Raw genomic sequence first — 21,486 nt, 5'->3', positions numbered from 1 at the left:
CACTTGAATTGTGGCGCCTTCTACACTTGCCTGAGGTTCGCTAATTCGTTTGATTACGGGTTGAGATAATATCAACAAGTTCGTAGTCACGGGGATTAGAGGGGTCGTAGGATTTCCGTTGCTACCGTTTCTTGCGTTCGAAGTCAAATCCAACAAGTGATCTTGGGTCACGAATCTTCTAACCAACGAGATTTGTATCAGCTGGCATCAGAGCTAGCTTGTTGGTAACATCATTTATCCCTCTTTTGTGTCTTAATTCGTACCTTCCGTATCTGTCTCGTTAGTTAAATTCTGTTCGCACCTCCAATCTGTCCGCAAGTTTCCTTGTTATCAAATTCTGGTCGCCGTGTTTGGAGTCTGTTCTTAGTATCGCGTCCTTATTGCTGTTTCTATTGAGTATTGTGTGTTACAATCTGGTCATGTATTGCTAATTGTTTCCACCATCTATGTCCAGCAAATTGAGGTGTCGGTCAGTGTTGATAATTGTGCCAAAGACGCACAACAAAGCATTGAGTCATTCAGATTTCGGTCTTGCCGCACTTAACATTATCCCTTGCATGGCCCAATCTAACCGAATTGTCTCTTAATTGTTGTGCCTGTCCCTTGTTCAACATCTTGTTATTGTCGGCAGTAAGTCCCAACCTGAGTCAAAAAAAAAAAGGAAGATCAGTAGCTAATCCTTTTTCCTTGTCTCCCCGTTGCTGTCCGCAATTTCCAGTTGGTGTACATCGTGTCTTGCGTTAGTTTTCAGGTTGTATCACCACGTTTTGTTCCTAGTTGTTGTCTATTGTTGCTCAGACTCACTGTCCATTTGCTGTGATTGGGCCCTACTCAGAAAACAAGTATATATATATATATATACACACATATAGAACCAGCCGCTAGTCTTATTCTTTGTAAAAAAAAAAATTCTGCTCATCAGTGTTTTGGTGTCTTTCTTGTGCCGTTTTAATTTCTGGAAATTCTGGGAATTATTTGTGTTATTCTTAGGCTATTTGTTTGATATTTACATCATTTGGGTTTAAAGAAAAAAAAACAAAAAGAGAAGAAGAAGAAATCTGTTCATTCCTTCTTGCTGAGTTTTGGTAGTTTCCAAATCTGTTCGTTCTTTCTTGTTGAGTTTTTTTTTGTTTCCAAATCTGTTCATGTCATTTTTCTTCAGTTGCTTATCATCTAGGAAAGTATTGGTACCTTGTTCTTGAAATTCTTGCGTCAAATTTGCTGGTTTCACGAAGATCTTGAAGGGATTCTGGATATTCTTGAAATCTGGAAATTAGCCTTGATATTCTTGAAGTTATTTGCTGGAAATTGTGGTTTGATCTTGAATTCTTGAAATTTTCTTGTGCGTGACATTGAAACATACCTGAACTTTGAGCTCTAATTGCTTGGAACCAAGAATCACAACCTGCCCAAACATTAAAATCACCAAAACAGGCCGCACCAAAGCTGCAACCAAACCTGGAAATTTGTGTGTTTGAGCCGAACCCATAGTTCATCTTTTGGCTGTATAAACAAAAAAAAAATTTGTTGCAGCAGCCAATTTGATCTTGAAAGGAACAAAATAAACTGCCCATCTTGTTCCGCAACCAAGTAAGGGGAATCGGGTAACACCAAGCAAGAAAAAGAAAAGGCAGCTTCCTAGTCTCCAAAACCCGAAAGATTTCTAAAAGCCAAAGACTTCCAAAATTGATAGGCTAACTTTTAGCCGCATCTTGTTCCCTATTTTATAGCTGCAAAGTGCCTAAATTCCTGCCTATCTTGTAGCTGCATCACCTGCTATATTTTAGGAAACGACCCAAAAAAAAAAATTTTCCAGCAAAGCAAAAGGACCACTTTCCTTGTCGGTTAGAGTTTTTTTTTTTAGTGTCGTTCTTAATTTTTTTTTCAGCTTTTGTGTCAATTCCTTTTCCGGTTTTTATTCATGAATACATTCTACCACCCCATCCTTAGTGTCCTAATTTTGTTTTCCAAGAAAATCTCCACTCTTACGAACCTCAAATTCTAACGTGAACTTGATTTTTGAGCTACACTTGAGCACTTGAGGAATTCTACTTTCTTCAGGGTTTGCAAGGGACAGTGAGAAAATTTTGGTGAGCTCATTAGAGTGATCTAAGTGACCATACACGAATGTGAGAGTATACACTTAGGGAGTGAAGTGAGGAAAAAAAAAGGGGAGATAAACGTTTCTTTCTCTTTTTTCCCTTTCTTTGCTACTAACCCTTGCAGGCACACTTGAGACTTCATGTCTAGTAGCAACGAAGGAGTATCCCGTCCCATGGACTTTGAACAGATGATGGAGCAAATGGAGAGGCGTTTCCAACGCATGCTAGAACCCATTCAAGATGAGTTGCTGCAACTTCGAGCGTCTGGAACACCAAAAACTTCTAAGTCCACACGAAGGCGAAGAGACGTGGAGTCGTCCGATGGTTCCAATAATGATGAAGATGATGAGGAACCTCGAGTTCGACCAAGGCAAAGGAACCAGACTGAACCTACCGATGTATTCAAGGAAATCAAGATGCAAATCCCTGAGTTCAAAGGACGGTCCGATCCCGAGGCCTTTCGCGAATGGTTATCCAAGATCCAAATGGTCTTTTCTTGCCAAAACTACACCGAGGTGCAAAAGGTGCAATTGGCCACTATGGAATTTATTGAGTACGCTGTGGTTTGGTAGGACCAACTCAAGAAGTCTAGAAGGAGAAATGGCCTACCTGAGCTCGTTCCATGGCTCGAGCTTCGAGCCATGATGCGCACCCCCTTTGTACTTGGACATTACACTAGAGATTTGTACCACCGATTACAAACCTTGGTCCAGGGCAACCGGAGTGTGGATGAGTACCACAAGGAGATGGAGATCCTAATGCTTAGAGCAGATGTACAGGAGGATCCTGAAGCCACCATGGCGAGATTCTTGAGCGGGTTACGACCTGATATTGCTGAACGAGTGGAACTTCAACATTATATGGAGTTGCATGAGCTTGTAGACAAGGCTATTAAGGTCGAGCAAAGGCTCAAGAGGAGGGGTACCACTCGATCGAATTTCGGCAATACCACCTACTCTACCAACCGCCCATTCCAACCAAGGAATGATTCTTGGCCTTCACCAAATGCTCATACTCCAAAGCCGAGATTCGAGGGAGGTAAGGTGGGCAACCCTAGTTTTAGTAAGCCGCCCTCTTCTACTCCAAAATTCGAGGAGCCTAGGGCACAAACTAGGGCTCGTGATACTCGATGCTTCAAATGTCAAGGTAGAGGCCATATTGCTAGTCAATGTCCCAATCAAAGGACTATGATTATGATGCAAAATGGCGAGATCGTGAGTGAGGACGAAGCCGAGTACGAAGGCATGCCACCCCTTGAAGGAGGTAGTGATGGTGAGTCACCAAATGAAGAGGAGTTTAGTGCACTCGAGGGTCACTTTGGGACCGCCTTGGTTGCAAGGAGAGCATTGACGGCACGTGTTAAGGAGGACGAGCTTCAACGGGAGAACATCTTCTACACTAGGTGCTTCGTCAACCAAGCACTTTGTAGTGTGATTATTGATAGTGGGAGCTGTACAAATGTGGCTAGTTCACTCATGGTGGACAACTTGAAGCTGCCTACGAGGGATCACCCGTGACCCTACAGACTCCAATGGCTCAACAATTCTGGGGAGGTTCGAGTAACCAAACAGGTTCTTATATCCTTTCAAATTCATAAATATACTGATGAAGTATTATGTGATGTAGTTCCTATGCAGGCTAGTCACATTATACTAGGTAGGCCGTGGCAGTTTGACAGGCAGGTAACTTTTGATGGTGTGACTAACAAGTATAGTTTCTTGTACAATAGTAAGAAAGTCATCCTAGCTCCCCTTTCTCCAAAACAAGTGCATGAGGACCAATTGAAATTGCAACAAGAGTTTGAGAAGTATAGTGCAAAAAAGAAAGAAAATGAGAAAGCCGAGGCAAAAAAAGAGAGGAAAAAGGCTTTAGATAGCTCGGCAAGTGAGGTAAAACCCGAGGGAAAACAAATGCTCCTGATAAAAGCCAAGAAAGTGAGGAAGTTAATGAGGAATGAGCAACCGCTTCTTATGCTTGTTAGCAAAGAAGTAGCTTAGAATGTGCATGACCTTGATACTAACTTACTGCTTGAGGTTAAGTCTCTTTTGCAGGAATATGCTGATATCTTTCCTGATGACGTACCAAGTGGATTACCACTGCTTAGAGGCATTGAGCACCAAATAGACTTCGTCCCTGGAGCTTCGTTGCCAAATCGCCCAGCTTACAAGAGCAACCTGGAGGAAACTAAGAAGTTGCAAAGGCAAGTGGACGACTTGCTTGGCAAAGGATGGGCACGTGAGAGCTTAAACCCGTGCGCTGTCCCAGCCATTTTGGTGCCCAAGAAAGATGGTACGTGGAGAATGTGCACTGATTGTAGAGCCGTAAATGCCATCACGGTAAAGTATCGCCACCCTATACCTCGCTTAGATGACATGCTTGATGAGTTGCATGGGGCTGTGTTCTTTACTAAAATTGATCTCAAAAGTGGGTACCATCAAATTAGGATAAAGGAGGGGGACGAATGGAAAACTACCTTCAAAACTAAGTATGGATTGTATGAGTGGTTAGTGATGCCTTTTGGGCTAACTAATGCACCTAGCACCTTCATGAGGTTAATGAACCATGTTCTGCGTCCATTCTTAGGGAAATTCGTGGTAGTTTATTTTGACGATATCCTAATTTATAGCAAATCTTATGATGAACACCTAGAGCATATTAGGGCTGTTATGGATGTACTTCGACGAGAGAAGCTCTATGCCAATCTCAAGAAGTGCAATTTTTGCACTAATGAGCTTGTGTTTCTCGGGTTTGTTATAAGTGCGCAGGGAATGAAGGTGGATGATCAAAAGGTGAAAGCTATCCAAGAGTGGCCAACACCAAGATCAGTGGGTGATGTTCGGAGCTTCCATGGACTTGCGGGTTTCTATAGGAGATTTGTGAGGGATTTTAGCACCATTGCTGCACCCTTTGTAGACACCAAATTTTGATTATTTTTAATCATTTATTATTTATTTTTTTAATTGGGTTAGATTCATCATTTTTAGTTTGTAAGATGTTAAAAGTAGCTTTAATTCTCTTAAATTTGGTTTGAAAATTGTTAATTTATTTTTAATTGATTTTTGAAGAAAAATGGAAAATGAAAAAAGGGAAAATTGGATTTGCATTTTGTTGTTTCTAATGTTAATTAAATTGTTTTTGTTTTTAATTTTTATTATTTTTAATTTTGTTATTTAAGTTAAAAAAAAGGAATGATACGTGACTTGCAAGTTGCGTTTTTCGCAGCTTGCAAGGAAGGGCTTCGGGCAGCCCTTAGCTGCAAATATAGGAGAGATGGCTGGGGTTTTAGGGTTGGAGATTCTGGTATAAAAAGGAAAGAAAAGGCAGCCGCAAGACGGGGGAGTTTTGACGGCTGGAAAATAGAGAGGGCTGGACGGCTGGTTTGAGGAGAGAAAACCGAGAGGGTTGAAGAAAGAAACCAGAAGAGGGGGAGGGGGCTTGAGAGGTGATGGCTGAGAATAGAACAAAGAGATAGGAGAGCTGCCGGAAAAGAAAAAGAGAAAAAAACAACGGGGAGAGTAAGCAAGGAGGAACGGTGAGGCAGTAAGAAGGAGAAAAATCGAGGGTGTAGGAAAGGAAAATCTGGGAAAGAAAATGCAGAGCGGCCGCCGCATCAGAGGACATCCACACAAAACCTAAACTTCCATCGGCTTCAAGTGAAAAAAGAAGACCAAGACCACAGCGTTGGTGAGGGATGATAGCGTGACTGGGGGATCCGACTGGCCTAGCTTCTTCGCCAAGCTCTGCGAGAAGAGGAACATCGAAGGTCTTATCGTCGATATTGGCTGTGGTGGTGGCGCTGTCGTTGCTGCTGCTGAAGGAACAAGTTAAAAGGCAGCGGAACAGGTAACCTTCCACCCCTTTTCTTGTTCATTTCCATCTCTAAATGGAGCCCAACCTGCTAAGCGGGAATTTCGTTTTGGGTTCAAATTGCTGGGTCTCTGCTAAGTCAATATGCATCCATCTGGCGTCTGATTTGGCTAAAGCTAGAGTTTTGATTTGGTTGAGGTTCTCGTTTGGTTTGTTTTCTTTTTGTTTGGGTCGGTTTGCATTTTGATTGACAAGATTGCTAGTTTTGGTTTTAAGAATGAAAAATCTGTTCGATGTTGGATGTTTGTGAGAATGAGAATGAATGTCTACATGGATTTGTGTTTCAAACGAAGCTTTGGTTCCTTTCGGCTTCATGATGTGGCGACTGCCATTCACACAGAACTTTTGTTTTGCTCACTTACTGTTTTTGTGCCTAGTGTCGTTTTGATTTTATTATCATGTTCCTCTTGCTGTGCGCAAATCACCTTGGGTAGTAAGCTTTGACCTGCAATGCTGAAACGTTAGCTGCTCCAAGCAAGTCCCTTTTACTGCATTTTCGTTCTTTCTTCTGTTGTCGGGCAGACCAGATTTTTGTTGTCATGACTGTTGTGTTCGGTTGGAAAATGGGTGTGTACAGGAATGAGTGAGTTCGAAGAGCCTGAGATTTCAATGTTTTGTTATGTTGGATAAGGAGTTTATTTGTTGGGATGCTTAAGTTTAGAGTTTGGATAGATGAGTTGGTTGGTAAATGAAAATGCAGCAGGCTTGGAGTTGGTTTGTAAACAGAAATGCAGCAGGTTTCTCTTTTGAAGGAGCTCCTTGTTACATAAAGCTTGCATGAAATTCTTTTAAGAACTACTTTGATTAAGTGTTGTTTAAACATGTTTTAATTAGAGTTAGTTTAAAGTTTTGTTAGCCAAAGATTCATGGATAAAGCTTGCGGATAAACTAGCTTAGCTGCCGAAATCCTCTTGTTGTTGCAGAAGCTGAAGTGTTTTCGTATGCATGCATGAAAGCAAATTCAAAAATTGCCTCTTAACCCCCTCAAGTCTCCCCTTGTTCCATTATGACCCAACCAATTGAATAATCTCCTCAATTTGGTCCTTGGTAGTTTTAATTTTACAACTTCATTACTTGTTTTGTGAGAACCCGTAAAACCCTAATATTTTTCCTAGGGTTTATTACCCCTTAATTGCATAATTTTTGTATTTTCTGGCTTAGAAATATTTTTCTGGTAGATTTTATGAGCAGTTCTAGTTTCTAGATGATTTTTCTAGCATTGGTGAATTTTTAGAAAATTAAGGGTATATAATGGACGTGGGACCCACTAGTGTGAAAAGTTTGAAAAAATTCGACCAATAAGGTTAAGTTTTGGATACTGTGTAAAATTTATCGGGTGTTAAGAGATAAGTAGGGTGTGTGAAATGATTGATGTGAGAGAGAAAAGAAAGGTTAGGAATGCATTTATGAGAGTGACAAGTGTCACTCTACCATTGGGTTTGACTTAAGAAACACTATTCATACTTTTGACTATTTTTGACTAAGTGTTAAATACTTCAAAAAAATCATAAAATTCACCATCTCTTACCTCTTGTTGGCCGGCCATCCCAAGCTCAAGAAGGAAGAAACTCCATCAACTTTCAAGCTTCCACTTGGTTCAATCTTCCACAAACAAGAGCCTAAACTAGATTCCACTCCATAAAATCCTTTCTTCTAGTGCTAGTAAGTGTCTTAGTGAAGTTTGTTTGAAGGTCTAAGGTGGCCAACATATCTACATCTCTTGTTCTTAGGTAAGTGATGTTTGACTACTCCCCTACACTTAATGATGGTTATTTTGTGCCTAATGGTGGCTTGAGTGATGGAATGTGTGATTTATTTCTTGATTTGAAGTGTTTTGGTGAATTTTTCAATTTTATGATGAATTTTCTGGTTTAATATGAATGGGATGTTGTGGCTATCTTTGATGATTGGAAATGGACTATAATGACTTTTGTAGGTGTGAATTGTTGATAATTGCAACCAATTTTGGATTTGGAGTGAATTGAGAAAAGTTAGGGTTCATAATCCCCTAATTCTGTCCGATTTTAGATCATAGGGTTAGAGGCCGAATTGGACTTTGCTCAAAACATGAACGTTGTAGGTATTGATGTGTTTGAGGTGCCTGTAAAATTTCAGGTCATTTGGATTAGCGTAGAGTGAGTTATGTCGGAATTACTGTAGCTGTTCTGCTTTGGTCAGAATGCGAAAACTGCGTTGGTATTTGGCTATTTTGGCTGGAATCAGTTTGGATTTGGATGTTGGTGTCTTCTGATGAAATGTAGCTGGATGTCTTAGCTATCATATGCCTTTCGAATTTCGGCATTTGGACTTGTATAGACTGAGTTATACCAATTACAGTTTTGTGTGTTTTGCAAATCTGTTTTGGTAATTCTGGTTTGGTATTTTGCATATTTGACCTAGTTGTGTTAGGAACTGGTTTGAGATGTCTTCTACATTGTTGTAGCCCTGTTTCTTGGATTCTAAACGGTGGGTCTTACACCCCCATCCGATAGTCGTAGGGAAATTGACGCCATTACCGCAAAATAAGGGCAAAACAGTTTTTCTATTCGGGGCCAAGACTAATGCTATTTCTAATTTCTGGTTTGCTATCATGCTTATTTATGCATATGGAACCCTATTGGGATTGTGTTTAGCATTGTTTTGTGACTCGTTCTCGAGTCTCATTGTATGTGTTACATGTTTTAGGGCGTGACGGTAGCTCACGACGTCTTGGTGATCGTGGTGCATGAAACACCACTTACTTGGTTGGTGAGTATACTACTCACTTACTTGTTATAATATGGTTTTGCTCTATGTGTATTTGATGCCTTGAAGGCTTAATTGGTTATTGGAAGTGATTGAGGTGAGGGTGTACTTGACCGCCCTCACCCCTTGTGATTTCATTCATGGCTATTTACCGTATTACTATAATACTGCACTGGTATATGGTACATTGAATTCCATTCATGGAAACTGAATTGGTGTCGTTTGGGCGATTGTCCAACGGCCTTACTGTATTACTGAGCTCAACCCCGTTTGGTAGTCAATTGGATCGAGTCGGCGAGGGCTTGGTCGTGAAAATTGTCATGCCACGGGGACTGTACTGAGGAACCTTGTAGTAATGAGACTCTCAGTTCCGGTAAACTCGAGTATTACCAAAATGACTGAATGGAGTGCGGGCCCGGTTGGGGTATGATGGGTGGAAGGATGGAAGTTAAGCGAGGTCTACGGTTGTTTGGTACTTTTAAAATTGACGGAGGGTCAATGAGGTTGGATCAAGATTGCAAGCGTGGAAATGGGCTCTTGAGAGTCGACCGTATCCTTTCACTGATATGCCTTACTTCGAAATTGCATACTTGAATTGAATGGTTATGCTTATGTGATCTTAACTGCTATTGTGATAGTTGCTCACTGGGCTTTAGCTCATTCCGTGTCATTTGTTTTCCTTACAGGAAAATGAAACTTTTGGAAAAGATTGTGATAGTTGGATGACAAGTTGAGCTCTTGTACATGTATTTTTGAATAGCTCCTTGAGGGTAAAACCCAAAGTGTTTTGTTTCCACCAATGTATGGTGTGTAAATGGCTTTTGGTACATGTATGAACTAGACGAATATCTTGGTTTGCCGTTTGGCTTGTAAATGTTGATTTCCAATGTATATATATGCTTGGCCGTGGTTTGGATAAATTTCGGCTTCGATTTTCATTTTTTTTTTATTTTTTTTATTTTGTGATTTTGACTTGTTTGCGCGCAATGGTAAGTTCCGGAACGTAATAGATCGACGTAAACTGAACCGTTAGTCCTGGCGAGAGCTGGGCAGGCAGTCCGTTAACCTCTTTGGTTCACCTTAGGGGAAGGTGGGGCTGTCACAGGTGGTATCAGAGCCTAGGTTTGAATTAGCCTGGGTGTTAAAGGAATGCTGGACTTGAGGATTCTATTGTTTATGCCTATTAAGTGTATTCATGTTATTTCTCCTTTGCTATAGGATGGATGCGAGTGGTGACCCTAGTGCTAGTCCTTCGGGAGTGAGACCTCCCAGAGCACTCCCAGTGATCCCGTATCAGATCAGGCAGAAGGGGGCTGTGGTGCGTTGGAGCCCGGCCAACCGCCTTCGACGGTGTGAGTGCCGTGATACTTATGCTTACCCAAACGCCTTAGTTTTGGCGGTAGCGAAGGAGCGTAAGGAGCTTGCTAAGGATAACACTAAGTTGGAAGCTGTGGTTGCTACGTTGGAAGCTGAGGTGACTCAGGTTAAGGCAACTAATGAGAAGCAAGCCGCACGTATCAAAGAGTTAGAGTATGACGTGCTGGAGGTCGAGGACCGAGTTGACGACCTCTGTGATCAGCTGAGGACTGCACACGAGCGCGAGGCTAAGCGAGCTCGCAAGGTCAGGAGTCGTGCTGAGGCGATCCTTAATCTGTGCGACGACGGACTCGAGGAGTCTAGTGATGAGGCCTCGTATGCTGGGGCCGAGGCTGGGGAGGAGTCTACCCCGTCGCCTGGATCCCAGACCCCGGCAACTGATTAGGCCTTGATCTTTAGGCATCTTTTGGGATAGTGGTGGTTTTGGTATGTACATAGGGATAGGGATAGAGCCTTAGCTAACCGTTTTGGATGTAGAGTTAGCTACGTGTAAATTTCTTTTGATAGGCCTATCCTCGGGAGGATCGTTTATGTACGTACGGGCCTTGGCCATACTTGACTGACTAATTGTATATATGTGTTTGACTTGTATATATGTGTGTTTGTGCTTATGTTTGGACTGTATAAATGTGTTATTGTGCAAAGTTTACGTGTTACTTATATGTCTTGTTATTACTGTGGTTTAGAATTCTTGCCTAGACCAAGTATACCTTATGGAAGGAACACGAAGTGGTCGGGGACGCGGGCGCGGTATTAGACAACCCATACCGGTTAGGGAAACGGGGGAGCTTCTACTGGACCCAATCCTGGACCGCAATTAGATCCGAATGTACAAATAACTGCCGCTATGCAGCAAATGACCAATTTACTAGCACAAGTAGTCCAACAACAGGGCCAGAACCCAAACCCTAACCCAGGAAACCCTGGCCATCATATTGAGAGCGAAGATAGAGCTCTAGAACGTTTTCAAAAGTTTTCCCCGCCAAAGTTTGTTGGGGGACCCGACCCTGATGTTGCTGAGAAATGGCTTGAGAAGATGGTAGACATTTTTGCAGCTCTACACTACCCAGACGAACGGCAGGTGACCTTTGCCGTGTTTCAACTTGAAGGGGCTGCCCGTTCCTGGTGGAACGTAATTAGGCAGAAATGGGAGCGGGAGCAGACGCCTAGGACTTGGGTGAACTTCATCCGAGAATTTAATGCAAAGTTTTTCCCTCCTCTAGTCCAGAAGAGGAAGGAGGACGAGTTTATCCGGCTCCGGCAAGGGGCTCAGACTGTGGCGGAATATGAGAGTCAGTTCACCCGCCTGTCCAAATTCGCGCCTGAGCTAATCATGACTGAACAAAGACGAATTAGGCGCTTTATTCAGGGTTTGAACGTTAGCGAGGCAATGGAAAAAGACGAATTAGGCTGCTCAAATCACTACGGTTAGCGAGGCAATGGAAAAAGCCCAACGAGTAGAAAGTGCACGGCTGCAGGTCCGAAACTTCCAGGCTAAGAAGCGTGGTTTTCCTGGGAGTACATCTGGACAAGGTGAGAAGAGCACTCCCTCTAAGTTTGGACGAGGAACGGATGGTGGTCGACATTCTGGGTCAGGCAGAGGGACTCCATTCAGGGGTGGTCAAGCTGGGCGAGGACAAAGGGGCAATGTTCAGAGTGGCTCGGCTTCGGCACCTCGTGGTCCCTGCGGGCATTGTGGAAAAGCAAACCACACCGAGGATAATTGCTGGAGGAAACAGGGTAAGTGCCTGCGGTGTGGAAGTGCGGACCATCAACTAGCTACTTGTCCGGTCCTAAAACAAGACGGAAAGGGGAGTCAACTACCGCCGAGGACCAATACTGGACCAGCCAAGGGAGACGGATCCAAACCTAAGGTGCCAGCTAGGGTGTATTCCTTAGAGCCCCATCAGGTCCCAGAGTCTTCCGAGGTGGTGGAAGGTACGATCCCTATTTTCCACCGCTTTGCCAAAGTTTTAATTGATCCTGGTGCCACTCATTCGTTTGTTAACCCTGATTTCATGTGTGGCATCGATATAAAACCTGCTAGCTTACCATATGACCTAGAAGTTAGTACACCTACGGGGAATCAACGTTTGGTGACTAGTATGGTTTATAGGGATTGTGATGTATGGGTAGGTGAAAGGAGATTTTTAGGAGACCTGATTAGTTTGTCCATTAAGGGGTACGATGTGATTCTGGGTATGGACTGGCTAGCCAAATATAACGCCCAACTGGATTGTAAAACGAAAATAGTAGAATTTCGCATTCCTGGTGAGGCAACCTTAAGGTTGGATGTAAGGGGTAGGTTAGCTTCGTCTGCTCTAATTTCGGGCATTCGAGCTAGGAAACTGATAAGTAGAGGGGCGCAAGGTTTTTTGGCCTTTTTAATTAATACCCCTACGGATAAGTTAAACGTGGAAGATGTGGCCGTAGTGAGAGAATTTCCGGATGTATTTCCTGATGAGTTAGTAGCTTTACCTCCGGAAAGAGAGATAGAATTCCGAATAGATCTTTTACCTGGAACTGCACCTATCTCAAAAACCCCTTACCGAATGGCGCCTACAGAACTTAAGGAACGTAAGTTGCAATTGCAAGATCTTTTGGAGCGGGGTTTCATTCACGAGAGTGAGTCTCCTTGGGGAGCTCCTGTTCTATTTGTAAAGAAAAAGGACGGGACCTTGAGAATGTGTATTGACTATAGGGGGCTGAACAACGTTACGATCAAGAATAAATATCCACTGCCCCACATTGATGAGTTGTTCGACCAGCTGCAAGGAGCAGTGGTCTTCTCCAAGTTAGACCTCCGACAAGGATACTACCAGTTGTTGATTAGGAAGGAGGACATTCCGAAAACTGCTTTCAATTCAAGATACAGGCATTACGAGTTCGCCGTTATGCCCTTTGGACTGACCAATGCTCCCGCCGCCTTCATGGACCTAATGCATAGGGTTTTCAAACCCTATCTAGACCGATTTGTCGTTGTGTTCATTGATGACATTTTGGTCTACTCTAAGACACGTGAGGAGCATGAGGAGCATTTGAGAGTGGTGTTGCAGACATTAAGGGAACATCAGTTGTACGCCAAGTTTAGTAAATGCGAGTTCTGGTTGGAGAAAGTAGCATTTCTAGGTCACGTGATCTCCCACGAAGGTATTTCGGTGGACTCGGCGAAGGTTGAGGCCCTGACAAATTGGAAGAGGCCAGAAACCCCCACGGAAATTCGTAGCTTTCTAGGGCTAGCTGGATACTACCGACGGTTTATTAAAGATTTTTCCAAACTAGCAGGACCTCTAACTGACTTGACAAAGAAGCATGGCCAGTTTATCTGGAACGGCCGATGCGAAACAAGTTTTCAGGAATTAAAGAAAAGATTGACCATGGCTCCGGTACTGGTCTTGCCAAATGGAGTGGACGGGTTTGCAGCATATGCGGACGCGTCGCGAGAGGGATTGGGATGTGTATTGATGCAGAACCGGAATGTGATTGCTTTCGCCTCTAGGAAATTGAAACTTCACGAGCAGAACTACCCGACTCACGATCTGGAATTAGCCGCAGTTGTCTTTGCACTGAAAAAGTGGAGGCATTACCTATATGGGGTGACTTTCGAAGTGTACTCGGACCATAAAAGTCTTAGGTACCTTTTCTCTCAGAAGGAACTGAACATGAGGCAACGACAGTGGATGGAATTCCTGGAAGATTACGACTGCACAATCAATTACCATCCGGGAAAGGCAAATGTGGTAGCAGATGCTTTGAGTCGTAAGGTGCAAGTAGCAGGATTGATGATTAAGGAGTGGGTTTTATTGGAATCCGTGTGCGAATGGAGACCCTGTCTTGGGAGCCATAAGGTGATATTTAGCAATGTTAGGGTGACCTCCACTCTACTGGAACGCATTAAAGAGGCGCAAAGCGAAGATTTGATGGTACGGAAGTGGAGAGAGAAAGTGGAAAAGGGAGAAACTTCGGACTTCAATTTGAATCCTGAGGGTATTTTGAAATATCGAAACCGAATAGTGGTACCGAAGGTGGAGTCGTTGAAAATGGAGATTCTGGAGGAAGCCCATCGGTCCAAGTATACAATCCATCCGGGTAGCAGCAAAATGTATCAGGACCTGAAAGGAACCTATTGGTGGGACAATATGAAGAAGGAAATCGCTCAGTACGTGCAAAAATGTCTCATTTACCAACAGGTGAAAGCAGAGCATCAAAAACCATCGGGTTTGTTACAACCCTTGGAGATACCCGAATGGAAGTGGGAAAACATTACAATGGACTTTGTTTCAGGATTACCAAGGACGCAAAGGGGACATGATGCCGTTTGGGTGATCGTTGATCGATTAACCAAATCGGCCCATTTCTTGCCGGTGAACATGAAGTATTTAATGGACAAGTTGGCCCGACTATACATGGATGAGATAGTAAGACTGCACGGTGTTCCTATAAGCATCGTCTCCGATCGGGATCCACGGTTTGTATCTCGGTTTTGGCAGAAGTTTCAAGAAACCCTGGGGACGAAACTCAATTTGAGCACGACCTATCATCCTCAGACGGATGGACAGTCAGAGCGGACGATTCAAACTCTCGAGGACATGTTACGAACGTGCATTCTGGACTTTGGAGGCAACTGGGGTCAGCACATGACCTTAGTAGAGTTCGCGTACAACAATAGCTTCCATTCGTCGATTCAAATGGCTCCGTATGAAGCTCTCTATGGACGCAAGTGCTGGTCACCGATTTACTGGGACGAAGTTGGCGAAAAGAAAGCACTGGACCCGACAACTATTCCATGGATGGAAAAGGCTCACGAGAAGGTCAAGTTGATACGTCAACGAATCCAAACAGCTCAAAGCCGACAAAAGAGCTACGCTGATAATCGAAGAAAAGACTTGGAGTTTGAAGTTGGAGACTACGTATTTCTCAAAATCACACCCTTACGAAGTCTTACAACGGGTAAAGGAAAGAAGCTTCAACCGCGGTACGTCAGACCCTACAAGATCCTTCAGAGGGTTGGAGCGGTCGCGTATCGATTGGAACTGCCATCCAGTCTATCTCGAATCCATGATGTATTTCACGTCTCGATGTTAAAGAAGTATCATCCAGACCCATCCCATGTATTGCAACCGGAGGAGATTGAAGTGGACGAATCACTGGCCTATGAAGAGAAACCGGTCCAAGTGCTCGATCGAAAAGTCAAAGAGCTCAGAAACAAGCGGATTCCGCTAGTGAATGTGCTATGGAGAAACCACGGAGTTGAGGAAGCCACCTGGGAGATGGAAGAGGAAATGCGAAAGAAATACCCAAACCTTTTCGGGAATTAAGGTGAGAAATTTCGAGGACGAAATTCTTTTAAGGGGGGAGAGTGTGAGAACCCGTAAAACCCTAATATTTTTCCTAGGGTTTATTACCCCTTAATTGCATAATTTTTGTATTTTCTGGCTTAGAAATATTTTTCTGGTAGATTTTATGAGCAGTTCTAGTTTCTAGAACTTTTTTCTAGCATTGGTGAAATTTTAGAAAATTAAGGATATATAATGGACGTGGGACCCACTAGTCCGAAAAGTTCGGAAAAATTCGGCCAATAAGGTTAAGTTTTGGATACTGTGTAAAATTTATCGGGTGTTAAGAGATAAGTAGGGTGTGTGAAATGATTGATGTGAGAGAAAAAAGAAAGGATAGGAATGCATTTATGAGAGTGACAAGTGTCACTCTACCATTGGGTTTGACTTAAGAAACACTATTCATACTTTTGACTATTTTTGACTAAGTGTTAAATACTTCAAAAAAATCATAAAATTCACCATCTCTTACCTCTTGTTGGCCGGCCATCCCAAGCTCAAGAAGGAAGAAACTCCATCAACTTTCAAGCTTCCACTTGGTTCAATCTTCCACAAACAAGAGCCTAAACTAGATTCCACTCCATAAAATCCTTTCTTCTAGTGCTAGTAAGTGTCTTAGTGAAGTTTGTTTGAAGGTCTAAGGTGGCCAACATATCTACATCTCTTGTTCTTAGGTAAGTGATGTTTGACTACTCCCTTACACTTAATGATGGTTATTTTGTGCCTAATGGTGGCTTGAGTGATGGAATGTGTGATTTATTTCTTGATTTGAAGTGTTTTGGTGAATTTTTCAATTTTATGATGAATTTTCTGGTTTAATATGAATGGGATGTTGTGGATATCTTTGATGATTGGAAATGGACTATAATGACTCTTGTAGGTGTGAATTGTTGATAATTGCAACCAATTTTGGATTTGGAGTGAATTGAGAAAAGTTAGGGTTCATAATCCCCTAATTCTGTCCGATTTTAGATCATAGGGTTAGAGGCCGAATTGGACTTTGCTCAAAACATGAACGTTGTAGGTATTGATGTGTTTGAGGTGCCTGTAAAATTTCAGGTCATTTGGATTAGCGTAGAGTGAGTTATGTCGGAATTACTGTAGCTGTTCTGCTTTGGTCAGAATGCGAAAACTGCGTTGGTATTTGGCTATTTTGGCTGGAATCAGTTTGGATTTGGATGTTGGTGTCTTCTGATGAAATGTAGCTGGATGTCTTAGCTATCATATGCCTTTCGAATTTCGGCATTTGGACTTGTATAGACTGAGTTATACCAATTACAGTTTTGTGTGTTTTGCAAATCTGTTTTGGTAATTCTGGTTTGGTATTTTGCATATTTGACCTAGTTGTGTTAGGAACTGGTTTGAGATGTCTTCTACATTGTTGTAGCCCTGTTTCTTGGATTCTAAACGGTGGGTCTTACACCCCCATCCGATAGTCGTAGGGAAATTGACGCCATTACCGCAAAATAAGGGCAAAACAGTTTTTCTATTCGGGGCCAAGACTAATGCTATTTCTAATTTCTGGTTTGCTATCATGCTTATTTATGCATATGGAACCCTATTGGGATTGTGTTTAGCATTGTTTTGTGACTCGTTCTCGAGTCTCATTGTATGTGTTACATGTTTTAGGGCGTGACGGTAGCTCACGACGTCTTGGTGATCGTGGTGCATGAAACACCACTTACTTGGTTGATGAGTATACTACTCACTTACTTGTTATAATATGGTTTTGCTCTATGTGTATTTGATGCCTTGAAGGCTTAATTGGTTATTGGAAGTGATTGAGGTGAGGGTGTACTTGACCGCCCTCACCCCTTGTGATTTCATTCATGGCTATTTACCGTATTACTATAATACTGCACTGGTATATGGTACATTGAATTCCATTCATGGAAACTGAATTGGTGTCGTTTGGGCGATTGTCCAACGGCCTTACTGTATTACTGAGCTCAACCCCGTTTGGTAGTCAATTGGATCGAGTCGGCGAGGGCTTGGTCGTGAAAATTGTCATGCCACGGGGACTGTACTGAGGAACCTTGTAGTAATGAGACTCTCAGTTCCGGTAAACTCGAGTATTACCAAAATGACTGAATGGAGTGCGGGCCCGGTTGGGGTATGATGGGTGGAAGGATGGAAGTTAAGCGAGGTCTACGGTTGTTTGGTACTTTTAAAATTGACGGAGGGTCAATGAGGTTGGATCAAGATTGCAAGCGTGGAAATGGGCTCTTGAGAGCCGACCGTATCCTTTCACTGATTTGCCTTACTTCGAAATTGCATACTTGAATTGAATGGTTATGCTTATGTGATCTTAACTGCTATTGTGATAGTTGCTCACTGGGCTTTAGCTCATTCCGTGTCATTTGTTTTCCTTACAGGAAAATGAAACTTTTGGAAAAGATTGTGATAGTTGGATGACAAGTTGAGCTCTTGTACATGTATTTTTGAATAGCTCCTTGAGGGTAAAAACCCTAAGTGTTTTGTTTCCACCAATGTATGGTGTGTAAATGGCTTTTGGTACATGTATGAACTAGACGAATATCTCGGTTTGCTGTTTGGCTTGTAAATGTTGATTTCCAATGTATATATATGCTTGGCCGTGGTTTGGATAAAATTCGGCTTCGATTTTCTTTTTTTTTTATTTTGTGATTTTGACTTGTTTGCGCGCAATGGTAAGTTCCGGAACGTAATAGATCGACGTAAACTGAACCGTTAGTCCTGGCGAGAGCTGGGCAGGCAGTCCGCTAACCTCTTTGGTTCGCCTTAGGGGAAGGTGGGGCTGTCACATGTTTGCTTCAATTAACTACTATGCTTTGTTTTAATTGCATTTAAGTCATGACTTTAGGGGCTTCATGATCAAGTGAGCTTTGTTTTGCACATTTTCTTTAATTTTCCCAAATAAATTGGTACCTTGACCATTTCTTTTATTTTGGAGGATAAATAAGTGACTTCACCCCATTAGAACTCCATTTCAAGGGAGGTATAATTTCTTTTATCTTTTTTTTTCTCTCCTATGTGATCCAACGTGCTACGTGAGAATTGCATGTCTACTTGCTTCCTTTGTTTTTCTTTAATTCCTTTCATTTACTTCATTTAATTTTACTTTCATTAAGTTATTTTTTATGGGGTATGTGTACACCTCTTGGCTTGTAATAGATAGGGCTTGGAGAGCATTCGATGAAGACCTATTGAAGACGTGTGCCTAGCTAGCAAATGTAATAGGTTCATTAGATTGATTGTTTGCTTTTGTTGCTACGTGTTAACTTGCTTTATTAGGTTCTTGCATCTAGTCGAGCATGCTAAGTGTTATGTGCTATGTGTTTATGAGTGTTTGGCATGTCTACTTGCTTTCTATAGTCGTAGATGAATGGGATGGATGAATGTACGTCACCACACTAGTCCAATGCTAGTTGTGGCTCATTATTCCGTTAGGAATTCATAGAAAGGGCTAGTCCAACGCTAGACCCAATAGGCCGTCCCCCTTTCGTTAATGCATACTTGCATGTTCACTACATTTCATGCATTTTTCTTAGTTTTTATCATTTGGCATGCTCCTCCAATCCTTCTCCCCTCATTTTAGGCTTTTTGCATCCTCATGCTAGTTTTAGGGTACATTTGCTTGAAGAGTCCCCTTTCGATAAGGGAAACGAGCTAGTGTGGCTACAAAATAACCTAAGCACGCTAGTTCTTCCTTCTTATCCAAGGGAAAATCAAAGTCGTGAAATTAGGAGTCATTCCCGTGCCCGACTTGATGCATTCCCTTAGGGTCATACACTTGCATTCCTTTTATATCACCTACTCACTCTTTTAGCCACATTTTCTCACTACTTAGATTTTTCTCAATCCATTTTCTCACCACTTTTTTCCTATCCCTCATTTAATTTTCTACCTCACAAATGGCACTCAAATTGCACTTATACGTATCTAATATCCTATTTTCATTCATTTGCACACACAAGCACCTTTATTTTCCCAAATTGCACACATGCACTTATCCTACATACGCACACATGCACGTTTTCTTACATTTTCACACTTACACTCATACTTGAGTCCTCATTTGCATTAATCACGACTTCCTTGAGAGCTTTCCTTATTGGCCACCATAATTCATGTGGTTGGGACCTAAAAGCCTCATGAGAAACATTTTAGATTTAGGATTGCATTTTTCTTTCTTTTTCGCATCCATTAGTCATATCCAAACATGCAATACATACCTTGGGTAGAAAAATTAGGAAAAGTGGGGCTAAGTCACGCAACTAGTTTTGGCTAGGGTAAGGGAGTGCCTTAGGCTTTGCCTTTGCCTTCCCCCTTATCAAATGTGACCCCCGATCCCTTTCTTTGGTTACGTAGACCTAAAAGTTCTTCAAAAGGGTTTGTTTACTTTTTCTTTCAAAAACAAAACAAAATCATTTTTGGGTGACTTGGTACACCCTAACTCCGTACCAAGTGGCGACTCCATTTTTCATCCAAAAACCCTTTTTGAACTTTATTTGGCCAAACCGTCGCATTTTCAAGTCCCACGGCCTTTTATTTTCATTTTTTCACACACGTTCACGCACGCACACTTCCACACCACCATCAAAAGTGGGGCGCGACACCCTTGACCGAGTTGATCAAGAAGAATGAGAACTTCCATTAGGGAGAGTCTCAAGAACAGGCCTTTCGCGCTTTAAAGCACAAACTCACACATGCACCTGTACTTGCTTTACCTGATGTCGCGCCCCATTTTTTGATAAATAAATAAATGGTTTAAAAATGTATTTTTTTGATTCAATTTGTGATTGGAAAATGAATTGTGATTTAAAAGAAAAATGGGTCTAAATGGGGATTTGAGAATGCAACGATTTGACCCAAAATTATAGTTTAAAAAGGGTTTTTTAAATAAAAAATCGGAGTCGCCACTTGGTAACGAGTTAAGGTGTACCAAGTCACCTAAAAATGAATTTTTAAAGAAAAATAGGAAAAAGTAGTAAGAAACCCCTTTTAAACGACTCCTAATCCACGTAAACCAACGAAAAAGGTTCGGGAGTCACATTTGACGAAGGGGAAGGCAAGGATAAAATCCAAGGCACCCCTTCGACCTAGCCAAGGCTAGTTGCGTGATTTAATCAAAGATTTTCTTGCTTTAACCAAAGAATTTATTACATTTGGATGTACTACATGAATGCAAATCCTAGACCTAGGGGGACATGGGGGAAATTTCTCTTCAAAGGTTGAGTGGTGCCAATCACATTAATTGTGAAGCCCAATAACGATCCTTTGAAGAAGTTACGAATAATGCGAGTGGGATGCAAATGAATGGAATGCATGTATGCAATGTGAGGACATGAGTTTGAAAAAGTAATAAAAAACAATAAATATGTAAATGAAAATGTGCACGTGAGTGGGCAAGGTACGGTATGTGCAATGATAATATGAAGTGCATGTGTGCAAGTGATGATAAAAGTGTTCGTGTGCAAGTGAAGAAACATAAAGGTGCACGTGTGCAAAATAGGAGGAAAAATGAAAGTGTGATGAGGGTATAAAATAGTAGAGTGGATTTAAAAATGCATGAGTCTAGGGAATTCATGCATATTGGGTACGGGGAGACCTAAATCGTGACTCAATTTGCCCTTTTATAGAGGGGATACAAGCGTGCTAAGGCTTAGCAAAAGCCACATTCGTCTATATCCCATATTTAAGGGGACTCTCAAGCAAATGAACCCTATAACTAGCATGAAATGCAAAAATCCTAAAATGGAGGGAAAAGGGGTTCGGGGGGCATGCAAAATGATAAAACTAAAAAAAAATGCATGACATGTAATGAACATGCAAACATGTACTAACGAGGGGAAATCCCTAAGGGTCTAGCGTTGGACTAGCCCATTCTATGACTTCCGACTAGCGTTGGACTAGTGGAAACGTACATTCATCCATCACATTCATTCAGGCTATGGAAAGCGAGTAGACATGCCAACCACTTATAAACACATAGCACATAACATTTAGCATGCTCGACTAGATGCAAGGCCCTAACAAAGCAAATTAACACGTAGTAACTAAGCATGCAAGACACATAA

The sequence above is a fragment of the Coffea arabica genome, chromosome 4c (assembly GCF_036785885.1).
Source record: "Coffea arabica cultivar ET-39 chromosome 4c, Coffea Arabica ET-39 HiFi, whole genome shotgun sequence".
In the NCBI taxonomy this organism is placed as follows: Eukaryota; Viridiplantae; Streptophyta; class Magnoliopsida; order Gentianales; family Rubiaceae; genus Coffea; species Coffea arabica.
Note: the sequence above shows the minus strand (reverse complement) of the source record.